Source organism: Solanum lycopersicum, chromosome 9, assembly GCF_036512215.1.
Source record: "Solanum lycopersicum chromosome 9, SLM_r2.1".
Taxonomy (NCBI): Eukaryota; Viridiplantae; Streptophyta; class Magnoliopsida; order Solanales; family Solanaceae; genus Solanum; species Solanum lycopersicum.
Window position 1 is genome coordinate 24,006,624 of NC_090808.1, and position 13,145 is coordinate 24,019,768.

General features: G+C 35.4%; 1 pseudogene; it reads right to left on the reverse strand.

Annotated features, from left to right (window-relative positions):
• The window catches only part of LOC138338103 (histone H4-like), a 72,225-nt pseudogene that overhangs the window by 37,877 nt on the left and 21,203 nt on the right, over positions 1 to 13,145 (reverse strand).

Consider the following 13,145-nt stretch of genomic DNA (forward strand, 5'->3'; position numbering starts at 1 on the left):
TTACGATTAGGGTTAGGGTGTATGTTTCTTTTAGGTTTTATGGTTCAGGGTTTGGCATTTGAGGTTTAAAATAGGTGGTTTAGTATCTAATCTTTTGGTTTTGATATTCGGACTTAGGGTTTCGGGTTTATTTTTTAGAGTCAAGGTTAGGGTTACGGTTAGGGTTTTGGTTTTTTTTATGTTTTTGGGTTTAGTGTTTAGGATTTGAGGTTTAATATAATAAGATTAGTGTTTAATGTTTGGGTTTTTGTTTTTGGGCTTGGTCTTTATGATTTGTGGTAGGGTTTGAGTTAGGATTACGGTTTAGGTTGTTTTTTAGATTTTAGGTTTTAGGGAACGGATTTTTTTTGTAATATCTACGGTTTAGTGTAAAGTGTTAGTGTTTTGGTGTTTTGAAATTTTTATTTAGGGTTTAGGGTTAGGGATACGGTAAGTCTTATGGTTCGTGTTAGAGATACGGTTAGGGTAAGGGTTTAGAGTTTTTTTAGGTTTTAGATTTTTGGGTTTCAAATTTTTGGTTTAACATATATGGTTTATTATTTAATGTTTCACTGTAGGTATTTTTGCCTTAGTGTTTAGTGTTAATGTTTTAGGATTAGGTTTAAGGTTGAGGTTAGCATAAAGGTTAGGGTTTGGTTTAGGTTTTAGGATTTTCAAGGTTTTGGGGTTCGTAGTTTAGGATTTGAAGTTTAATCTACGATTTACAGTTTACTGATTGGGTTTTTGTATTTTGGACATAGGGGTTTTATGTCTTATGGTTTAGGGTTTAGGGTTATAGTGGAAGAGTAAGGGTTAGGATTAGGCTTAGGGTGTAGGTGTTTTTTAGGTTTTAAGGTTCAGGGTTTAGCATTTGAAGTTTAAAATTTATTGTTTAGTATTTAATGTTTGGTTGTTTGTATTTTGGGCTTAGTGCTTTGGGTTTAGGGTTTAGGGTTAGTGTTATGGTTTTGAGTTTATTTTTTTCTTTTCTTTTACCCTAGGAGGGGTAGGGGCTGAGCAACACTCCTAGGCCATAAAATTAATAACAAAACAAAATACACGGAGGGGGACATAAAAACCTTACCTCCAACCTATAATTGTTTGGAGTCTATTTTCCAATAAGGAAGTCAACTCCTCCCTTTACACAAAAGATGAATAAAAAATACTAAGTACCTAGAAGAGAGGACCCCTCTCCATACTTAGCATCTAGGAAGCATAAACAAGGGAGAATCTCCCTTTACATTTGCAAAATATAATACTATACAAACCTACTCAAAGAAGCTATAATTATTAGAATTATAGATAAGTTGAAAACATAATTAAAATTAACGGAGGTTCTTTAATCATGTTTGTTTTCTTTCTCCTAAAACATGGCATTTCAATTATGTCAAGTTGATAGTGTACCCTTGCTTCCCTAGGTTGTTTTTGCTGGCTGAAATATACCTGAGGATTGGTTATTTGATGGTTGTGTTTGGACAATGTATCAGCAACCCAATTTTCTTCTATATAAACGTGTGTGCATTTGAAGTTTTGGGTCTTGTTGATAAAATTTTTTAGCCTACGTAGCTGAATTATGAAATTCCATTGAGGGGCTGCTTTTTGTTTTATCCACATTACGATGAGCTGTGAATCAAGTCAATAAAATTCTCTTGTAAACAAGCTCCAATGCCCAAGTCAGACCAAAAATCGCTTACTCAATCTCTGCTTTATTGTTTGTTCCTTCACCAAGCGTTACTGTGAAGGCCATCAACAATTGACCATCTTTATTCCTCAATATACCTCAAGCATGCAGCCTAACCGGATTGGTAAGTGCACTTCCATCAGAGTTTACCTTGATCTACTGATCTGTGGGTTTTCTCTAAGCTACAAAACTTACCTTGTTGTGTGGAACACATCCTTCACATTTTTGGATCAAATCAGTCCATTTTGCTGGCCATATGATATGTGGAAATTCTATGCTCAACATCTTGTAACAATCTTTGTAAATTGTTTATTTAACCTTGCTTATATTTGTTGGTTTACCGCAATATTTGCGTGTGAACCTGTTCTTCCATACGTTCCAGCATATGAAAATAGGGGCGGCTTGAAGAAGCATCTTGTGGGCTGCGTTTTTGGTGTTTTCAGACCACCATTGATGGAGTAGCTGCTGCAGTGAGTTGCAGCCATACTGGATCTCTGCTATGGCTAGAAAACTTCTACACACTTTGACAACAAATTGGCCTGAAATGAAGATATGTTGAATGTTGTACATACCTGCATTATCAACACAACAAAAACACTTTGATGGCTCAATGCCAAAATTAGTTAATTTGTCATTAGTGGGAAGTTTACCCCTTAGGGTCCTCCATAATAGAAAAGAAGCTTTAAAAGGAATGTTTTTATCCCATAATAGTTAATTAAACTAATGCTTGACCCTTTTTCCCTGATATCCTCCTAAGCTGATGAACAGTTAAAGTTTCCATGGTTAATGATCTTGCAGAATTCTTGATCAGGGAGGTGATGTTGAGGGGAAATTTATGTGGCAATGATGTTGGAGAATTGACTAGCTGGTGCATGTTCTATCAACTTGTTCCAAATATGTTTCCTTTCTTTCCAAAAATCAGCCACTATTGCACTGTTAAATCTGTTGCTATTGCTGGAAAATTTTGCTAGTGGGCCATTTCCAAGCAGATTTTCCCACTAAAAAGAACAATTTGCAACCAGAAATTTCCATTGGATATGTTGATCCACATGTTGTCTGTTTATCAACATCTTCTTCCATGTCAACGATTCTCCAGTATCCCACTTTTTGCAAATAGGATTGGATATTTAGCAATATTTTGCTTTCAACAAGTCACCCCAAAAGGTTTGTTTATTTATGAAAATCCACCATTGTCTTAATTGAAAGGTCATTTAAATATACTTTAAATTTCTCATGCCTACTACCCCTTCATCATATGGAAAGATAATATTCTTCCATGATGCCTAATGATATCTTTTTCTCCCATTCCTCTATCCACACAAGAAATCTGCCATAAGCATTTGGATCTCTTTAAGCACAGTAGATGGTGGAGTTACTGTAGACAGCAGGTGTATGGGTATTGCCTGTAAAACATGCTTTGTAATAAATGTTTTCCCGCCCTAACTGAGTTGTTTGTTTGCCGTCCTGTAATACTGCGTACAACTTTGTTAACATGATCTGAAAAATAGATATTCCAAGGCATACTAACAAATAAAGGGTATCCTAGGTATTAAGAGGACCCTTCTTTTGTTTAAAGCATATGAGTCTTTTAATTATATCTCTTATGCTATTGAAAGCATTAGAGTGTAGCATATAATGACTCTTGTCTTCATTGGTGAGTTGTCGAGAAGTCTCTTCACACTTTCAAGCTCCTCCATATTGGGCAAAGTGGTAAGATGGGTATTTTGTTCTTGGCTAATCAACTTTGGAATGTATTTCAAAGTATCTTCATTGATGAGATTTTCCTTAACTGTAAAAATCTCCTAGAAATGAGCACAAGTTGTTTGATAAATATCATCCTCATATTGTATCCATTTCCCATCTTCACTGATAATCATGTGCACAAATAGTTTTCTTCTTATTCCTCTTATAATTGAATGGAAGTATTTAGAATTTATGTCACCATCTTTGAACAATTTTAATTGAGTTTTCTGTTTAAAAATAGTATCCTCCATCTTGAGGAACATGATATATTTAGCATTAATCTGATGTAAGGCACTTCTGTTAGCATTATTTTTGTGATGAATTTAATCCTCCTCCACCTTGTGAACCCGTTCCTCATACATTCTGACATTTTAAAAAATATTCCCAAATTCATTCCTTGACCATGCACTAAAAGTGTTAGCCAGCCTCTTAATTTTCTGAAGGCATCTCCACATACCAATACCATCCACTTCTCTATCCCAAGAAGTCTGCATAGTTTTCATGAAAAGAGTGTTGTCCACCCTACTATTGAGGATCTTGAAATACTTGATGTGATTTGGTTCTTAGGAAATCATTTCCATTAAAAGAGAACAATGATCCGATCTAGTAGAAGACAAATGAGTAATAATGGTTTCAGGCCTATTTCAAGCCAAGAGTCATTAACAATGGCCATGTAATGTCTCTTTCAGATTCTGTGATCAATACCTCTCTTAATTAACTATGTGAATTTGTGGCCACTGAAAAGAATGTTCACAAGGCCACATGCTTCAACAACAAATATAAAATCCATGTTTTTCTTCATACTGTAAGGTGCCCCTCCAATCTTTTTATCCACTGAATTTATTACATTGAAATCACCTACTGCACACCAAGGTTTGATCTCCTCATTTTCTTACTGAAACATCTTATCCCAAAGAGGTCTCCTCAGATAATCTTTATATTTTGCATAGACAAAAGTAGTAATGAACTACCTCAATAACTCATTTTGTTTTATGTCACATGTGATTTGCTGTTCATCTCCATCAATAATATTAAAGTGAATATCACATCTCCACAAAACCCAAATCTTACCATTATAGTTACTAATAGAATTTTCCATATTCAATTGAACTTTGAAATTTTTCACATGTATACTATCTAAAAAAGGTTCCAAGATAGTGGTAATTTATAGTTGGTGGAGTTTATTGATCATTTTGAGTCTCTCCAACACCCCTTGAGTGTTGATCCCTCACACATTCCAAATGATAGCACTAATCATTGGGAAGATCAATAGGGGAATATTCTAGTATTTGGTCTTCCATCTGTGACAATGTTTATATCTTGATTCTTGAAATGAAACCGTTCATGTTTAAGCTCATCCTCTAATGCCTGATCATTCGAAGTACTGAAGGCTTTAATCAAAGCCTCACTAGTTTCATCATCCTTATCCGGATCATATAGAGAGTGGTTTTCTCTATCCAATTCATTTTCAGAAATATTCACAGCATACTCATCAATCAAAGGTATTGTATTAACTTGATATAATTATTGCCTCTTATCTAGTAGTTCTGTTAAAGATGGAGTCAGGTATCTAGTCTGCAAAGGTAAAATATGTAAACCATGGTCGTCATTGACCATCACATGTTTTTTGCATGGTTCCTCCCTCTTACCTTGAGCTTGTTCCTCTTCGCTGTTCTATGGTATAATTAGTTTCGTTTTAGAAGCATCCCTTTTTTGTTTGGTTGGCTTGTTTTTTCTCTTAGGAGTGCTTTCAGGAGTACAATTGTTAATCTGCTTCCCCTTATCATTTGTCTTGGTAACTCTGCCATTTCTTTCACTATCTTTATTTCTGCTTTGTTGTTTTTCTTTTATTGTTGTAGTTTGTTGTTGTCTGGTTTTTGCAGCTTGTACCTCTAGTTTATTATGATGTTGTTCCTTTTGATGTTTCTTCTTTCTAAAATTATAAGAGGCTCTAATGTGTGGGCTATGGAATGTATACAACCCCTCAATCATAACATGAGGCAAACTCCCCCCTTTGGTACCCCCTTCTTTCAAGTTTGTAGGTTCCTCCTAACACTCCTCTTCCAACCTCCAAATACTTCATCATTCTCATTCAACACACAAAAAGAATTAGGTTTGGTATCTATGATACTTTATTTTTTAAAGCTCAGATTCATATCTGATGTTCCTGTGATTATGTTGCTTCTTTTTGTGTTACCCTGTGGGATTGTCTTGTTACTGTCATGATGTTCCTCTTGGATTCCTGCATAGGTTCCTGCATAGGAAAATTAATTTAAAGGCTTATTTTGGAGAAAACTTAGATTACCTTTTTGCTAAGATGTGTCCTGATTTTATTCATTTGTTGGCTGATTTAGAGTATTGACTAGTTTCCATGTTGTCTGATTGCTCTGATCTTCCTTTATTTAGGAATTCTTTCTCCTTTGTGTGTGCCGTTCTTCTTCATTCTGCTGCTCTATTTGTTTCTGCTTCCCCTTATCATTGTTGTTTTGTTTTCTTTTTTCCTCATTCTCCTTAGTCTGTTATTGAATAATCTTTTTTTCTTTGTGATTTTGTTGTTCCTTTTTTTTGTCTTTTTTGTCCTTTTCCTTTTCCATTCTTTGTACTTAGGCATCATATATCATCTTAGATTTTTATTCATCTACCTCATGACCTTGATTTCTTCAATACTCACAGTATGGGGGGATATTTTCATAATCCACCAACTGCCAAATTCTTATGGTATCATCATCATTGTCTAAGCCAATCCACACATGTCTTTGCCTCGGGTTAGTCAAGTCAATCTGCATTTTAACTTTGGCCATACCTGCTCTTGTTCTTGTAATAGACACAGTGTCTAAATATAGCACTTTGCCTACATTTTCTAAAAGAGGTATAAGGAAAGGTTTCTTGAAGCAATGCCGTGGCAATCTTTGTAAGAGAATCAAAACAGGAACAATGGGGGTTTCCTCCTCCGGACTAAAGAATTGTGTCCAAGACTATAATCTTAGAACTTTACCCCCAATAATCATCCTTTGTTGAGTCCAAATAGTGTTGTTATCTAACTCATTTTGAAGATCAGTGAAGACATGCCTAGAGTTATAGTTAGCTATACTAACACCCCACCACTTGGTTGGTTTGTTGAATAAATCTTTTCGTGATGAGATCCATTTTAGGCATTGTTACAGTGAACTTTCCCACAAAAGAATATTTAAAGTCAACTGCTATGGTATGAACAAAATTATACATGTCAAAGATGATTGCAAGATGTCCTTTCTTGGTAGTCTGCTGAGGACAAGTTTTAAGCACAATAATGGGTTCTTGGGTATCATGAATGTGTCTCAACCTTGCAACCAAGGTCTGAACCACAATATAAGGAGTAGGTTCAGGTATTTTATCATTTTTATTTTTTTGATGGATTTTAGGGATAATGTTTTCAATAATTATTTGGTGGGGAGTAAGATGTGAATTTTTTTTAAAGGATGATTTTGTTTATCAAAATTGCTAGAGATTCTTGGGAAGTCTCTATGGTATTTGTTTTGCTCCTTATTTTCCCCTACTATACTCTGATTTGTTTTCCCTTATAACTATCCTTTTTCCATTGACTATTCCCTTTTTGATTCCCCAACTTTTTGGCTATATAATTTTGTACTAAATTACCAAAATCATCAGCTACATTTCCCATGGCATTTTCATGCACATGGCAAACATTAGTATAGTTATAATTCTGATTTTGTTTAATGTTGGGTTGAGGATACTTACCTGAATGTTGTTCCTTTGCCCTTTGGTCATTGTCATTTTGATTTTTTTTTATCTTAACACCCATAGTTCGATCATTGTCAGCTTGCATAAGTGATTTTTGCTCATTCCCTTCTTGCTTTGCAGTTATGTTGCTAATCCTGTATGTTAACATCCTTACAACGATTTAGGAAGTCATCCTATATAACTGCATGTGATTAGATTTCCTTTTTAATTCTGTTGTCGATAGCCTTCACTCTGCCTTTTGAAGTCACCCTGTATAACTGTCAGTGTGATGAGTTCTCTACGTCTATCACTTCTCTTTGCTGAGTTGCTGATGAGGTTTGTTGAATTATCGAGTTTAGAGTAGCATTTCCAGCTGTGCCTTTTCCAATAACACCCCCATGTTACATTTTTTAGTCTCATTGCTCATAATTTATCACAGGGTTATAGTCTTGAAAAGGTTGATTGGATATAGTGATGAGGCGAACACCTTGAGTATCAGATTCTACCTCATTTTCCCCACTTTCAACAAATTTTTTTCGATTAATATTTGAGTCACCAAAATTCTTTTCACTGGCAACCTTGATATCCATTGGGATGGAAATGTATGTAAGAGAGGATCCTTTCCAAAGGGAACAAACCCTAGCAGGTATTTAACAACGAATAAACTAGGGAGTTGTTCGATTTTGAGTTCAAGTTTCATGAACAATTTTTGCGACATCTCCGGAAATGATTTTCTTGTCGCTGGCGACCTGAGCATCATTTTAGGCTGAATTTGTTGTGGGACATGCTCCTTACCAAGGGTAAAAAAATCCCAAGTTTGTATTTGACGTCGAATAAATTCGGAAGCCATTCAAATTTGAGATCGAGTTTCATAGACATTTTTCGTGACTTCCGCAGAAATCGCCTCTTCCCTTCCTTCAATTGGCACGGCCAAATTACCTAATTTTTAAGTATGTTGTTGACATTGATTTGGAAAATCATCCCCAATATCCCTATCTTCTTGATTTTTCCTGATGGATTCAGGGGAAATAATTTTGCGATTCTCTGCCATTTACCTCTTGGAGTTCGCACTCTTCATCGCTCCATTCAAAAGCGAATTCCCAAAGTCATGAGATGAATTAGATGTCGATTCTTTTTGTATTGTTTTCATCTGCTTTAATTGCCCCTGTTGGTGCTTGTTCAGCGGCCTACCGGAGGCCTTCAGAGACTCATGCGCCGTCTCTATTTTGCAAAACTAGCCATTAGAATCAGCTGCTAAATTTTCCTAGAGAGTGCGCATTAGTAAGAGAAATTAAAGAGAGAAAAAAATTTGGAAATTAGAAAGCCGGTTTCAGGTTTTGTTATGTTTTTGGCTTTAGGGTTTAGTATTTAACATTGAATATCAATGACTATTTAATGTTTGAAATTTGGTAGTTTGGGCTTGGGGTTTAGGATTTATAGTAGGGTTAGGGATAGGTTTAGGATTTAGGTTGTTTTTAGGTTTATCAGGTTGGGGTTAAGGATTTGAGTTTTAATAGCTAATCTTTAGGTTTCAATGTTAGGGTTTTGGAATTTTGGGCTTTAGGTTTAGGGTTTAGGGTTTAGGTGTATTGTTAAGGATAGGGTTAGGGTTAAGGTTCGAGTTTAGTGTTTTTTTGGGTTTTACGGATTTTGGTTTAGGATTTGAGGTCTAAAATATGTGGTTTAGTGTTAAATGTTTGGTCCTTGTATTTTGGACAATGTTTTTTTTGACATTGGGTTTAAGTTTAGGGTGTAGGTTCTGCATAGGTTTTATAATTCAGGGATTAGCATACGTAGAATATATGAAGCATAAACAAGGGAGACTCTCTCTTTACAAATTCAGAAGTAAAATTTTTTAACTAAACTATTTTAAGGAGCTCTAATTTGTGTTATAGCTTAGTTGAAAAGCTAGTAGTATGTTTAAGGGGGTTCTTTAATATTCTTGTCTTCTTCATTTTGAAGTTTGCATTGCGTTAAGTCAAGCTGATAATAGGCTTTTGCCTCTTTAGGTAACTCTTGACTGTTATATATCTTAGGACTAGTGAGTTTGTGGATTTGTTTGGACAATGCATCAACCACCCTGTTTGCTTCCCTGAAGATATGTGCATATTTGAATCACTGTGTTTTAGTGATGACAGATCTAAGTCTATCCAACTGACTGCATATACCCTAATGTGGTGTAATTTTTTGTTTTATCGAGTTGATAATTAACATAGAATCCATTTCCAAAAGTATCTTCATGTATTCTTATTCAGGTGCCCAAGTCATTCAAAATATTGCTGCACCTAATTCTACTTGATTGTTTGTACCAATTCCAAGAAGTGAGGTATAAACTACAATTAGGTTTCCTGCTTGATCTCTCAATATATACCACCTCCACCTCTCTTAAGTGTTTTTTCTAATGCACTCCCACTTATGTTGATTTTGATAAATAGGTTAGGTGGTATTGTCCAAGTTATCTTCTTTGCTTTTATAGCGTGTATACACCTTTCTGCTAGCTGTATGATTCCACACAAAGTAGGAGGCCAATTAACAAAAGGAAAAAGTGAAGTGATTAGTTTATAGTTATAATTATATAGAGTATCCTTGACTCTAGTTCCATTAGAGGTTTTTTCCCCGTATTTGCTAGCACATCTATTTTTCCATAGGTTCCAGCAAATGGGGATAGGGGTAGCTTGTAAGATGAGCTTATGAGCTTCATTTTTGTGATTCATTGTCAACCATTAAGCTATAAGTTGTTTCAAAGAACTCTGATATGATTTAACTCCTGCTATATTTGCAAAACGTTTCCTGATTTCAAGAGCAAGATCACTATTGTTGAAGCTATGATTCATGGTGTCTGGTCTTAAACTGTTCCTGCAACAAAAACAGCTAGTACGATCAATTCAAAATGTATTTAATTTTTCATAACTAGGCAGCTTTCCATTTAGAGCCCTCTAAATGAGAATGGAGGGTATAAATTGTATATGCATGCACCACATGAGGGAACTTACATGAGCTTTAGGTCTTTTTTACGTGATTTTATTCCAAGCTGAAGAAAAAGTAAACATGCCATTGGAATTAGCTTTCTAGTAAGCTTGGTTAGGGAGCTGTTGCTGAGGAATTGTTATTGCTATGATATTTGCCAGTTGATTAGGAGGTTCATATTGACTCAATAATTGATAATTACATTGGCCATCAACCCAAAAATGTAATATCTTTCTGTTATCAAACTTGTGGTTTTGGCAAGAAAATAGAGCAAGATGGTCTTCACCTAGCCAATTGTCCCACTAAAAAAGCACTTCTCTATGTTAAGCTTCCATTTAATGTGTTGCTCAATATTACTCCTGTTGTGTATCATATGCTTCCAGTTAATGTAGTCAGCAAAATAACATTTTTTGCAGATGGGATTTGACCTTTGACATTATTTGGCTTTGTGAAATTCTCCCCATTATATGTGTTTAGTACTAAAGACCTTCCATTGTTTATATTGGAATGATAAGCACACATCTTTCAAGTTCCTCATACCTACCCCTTCTTCATCAGTAGGGTAGCTGAGATTCTTCAAGGAAGCATAATGATATTGCTTCTTATCACTTTTCAATCCCCAAAAAAACTTTGCCATCAATATATTAATTTGCTTGAGTACATTGGTATGAGTGGTAATATCATATAAAAAGGATCGGGAAGGCTTGAAGGACATGTTTAATTAACGGCAACTCTGCCACCATAATTCAGTTGCTTAGTTTTCCATCCTATAAACTTTCATATCACTTTATTTACAAGGTCAGAAAAATAAGAAATCCTAGGCCTACCCAAAAACAGAGGGCATCCAAGATATGTGATAATACCCTACTTGTGTTTAAAACCAGTAAACCTTTTAATTATGTCTTTTGTACTATCAAAACATTATGATGTACCTTTAAATGTCTTTTGTCACAATTGATCATTTGGTCTAATGGGTCATCATAATACGTGAGTGTTTGCACGATGAACTGGAGATATTTAGCTTTCCTTGAAGTAAATAGTATATTATTTATGGAAAACTCAAGTGATATACGTGTGGGACCCTTCTTTCAACGAAATAGGTTTGGTAGTTAGGGTGATTATGTTATGTATTTAAGGATCTAGAGAGCATCTCTGGAACTAAAATAAATAGGGAAAGAAGTAGGGGGTCACCTAGTTTGAGACCCCTAGTTGACTGGAAACAATTTAAATCTTTTTCCATTAATGATGATAGAATACCAGTTATTTTCCATGAATCTTTACACCATGCCTATGAATATCTCATTAAAGCCCATCTTCCTTAGGACCAAACATATATAAGCCCAAGATACTCTTTCATAGCTCTTTACCATATCCAACATTATAATAACATTACTACCTATATTGAACATTTTTATGTGGTGGATGATTTCCTGAGCCAACATCATTTTTTCAAATATACTTCTACCCTTCACAAAACCAGACTAATTGAAAGAGATCAAGCTTCGCAAAATAGGACCCAATTTTGTACATAGCCTTAGGGAGATGATTTTACTAAAAAATTTGCTTAGGATAATAGGCCTGAACACATTCAATTTTTTGGGCTACTCACCTTGGGTAAAGTACAATAAAGGAATGAGAAAAGTAGCAAGGGATCTCCTCACTACTGAAAAAAGACTTAATCAGTTCCATTAGGTAAGTATTGATGAGTGCTAGCATATTTGTAAAAAAATACCCATTCATGCCATCTGGTCCTGCTGCAGATTGATTGTTCATGGAAAAGACCACCTCTTTTAAGTCAACCATAGTAGGATTTGATATAAGTCTGTCATTTGTTCTTGATATACAATTCTAGGGATGCATTATAGATTCTCTTCATTGATAAATTAGTTCTCCCTGTAAACATTTGTTGATAATACTCATAGGCAGCCTTACCAATGTTTTCATCACCTTTCTTGAATTCTATAATGAAAAATTTTCTCCTTCTACCCCTTATAAAATAATGGAAAAATTTAGAGTTAGTATCACCCTCCTTGAAACATTGGAACTAAGATTTTTGTTTTATAATTTAATCCTTCAACATGAGATATCTAATATAGTTAGCATTTTTGTTCATGTAGTTCATCTCTACTGGTACCACAGTTGTTCAGAATGAAGTTTTCTTCAGCTTCTTTGAACTTAGAGTGTTAGAGAGTATTTTCATTTTTGGTGGAATCTCCACATATTATATCCTGTCACCTACCTCTTCCAACAAGATTTCACAATGTCTAACAAGTTAGTCTATCCACCCAACAGTTAACGAATTGGAAATAACTAGTGTGGCCCTCCTCTTAGTTGATTATCTCAAGTAACATAAGACAATGATTAGAACCTTTAAATGGTAGATGAGAAATGGTGGTTTTATGCATCAGTTCCAACCAAGTACCATTTATAAGACCTCTATTAGGTCTTTTACAAATTCTTAGATTGATGCCTCTATTATTGGACAAGTGTATTTTTGACCACTAAATCAAATATCCATTATCCACAAGCTCCAATAATGGCAATGAAGTCCATGATTTTCCTGATATCATATGGAGTTCCTTCTAGCTTTTCATAAGTAGATGTTATAACATTATAGTCCCCTACTGAACACAATGGTTTTTCCTTTATCTCAACTTGTTGTAGCAATTTATCCCATTGAGGTCTTCTTAGATGTTCTTTACATTTTTGCATCGTCACATGTAATGTTCTGCTCATCTTTATCTCTAACAATACAATAACACGAGTAGATAGGCGGTTAGGGGGGGAGAGGGTCGGCTGGGCCTGCCTTTTCAATCAATCTCCGTCTGCTCAGTGCCGCGATTGGTGCGAGTTGTAAGGAGTCTTGGTCTCGAGTCAAGCTGGGGCGTCATTTCATTCTCGTAACGGGAATGAGTGCACCGCAAGACCAGACAAGTTGCTCCCTCGCCTCGCAGCGGCGGCATCTGTCTTTTAAGTTAAGTCATTTCCTAAGACGGCTCCTCTTATTCTACGATAATCCAAGCTGCAGCGGCACCTCATGAACTTCTTACTGGGA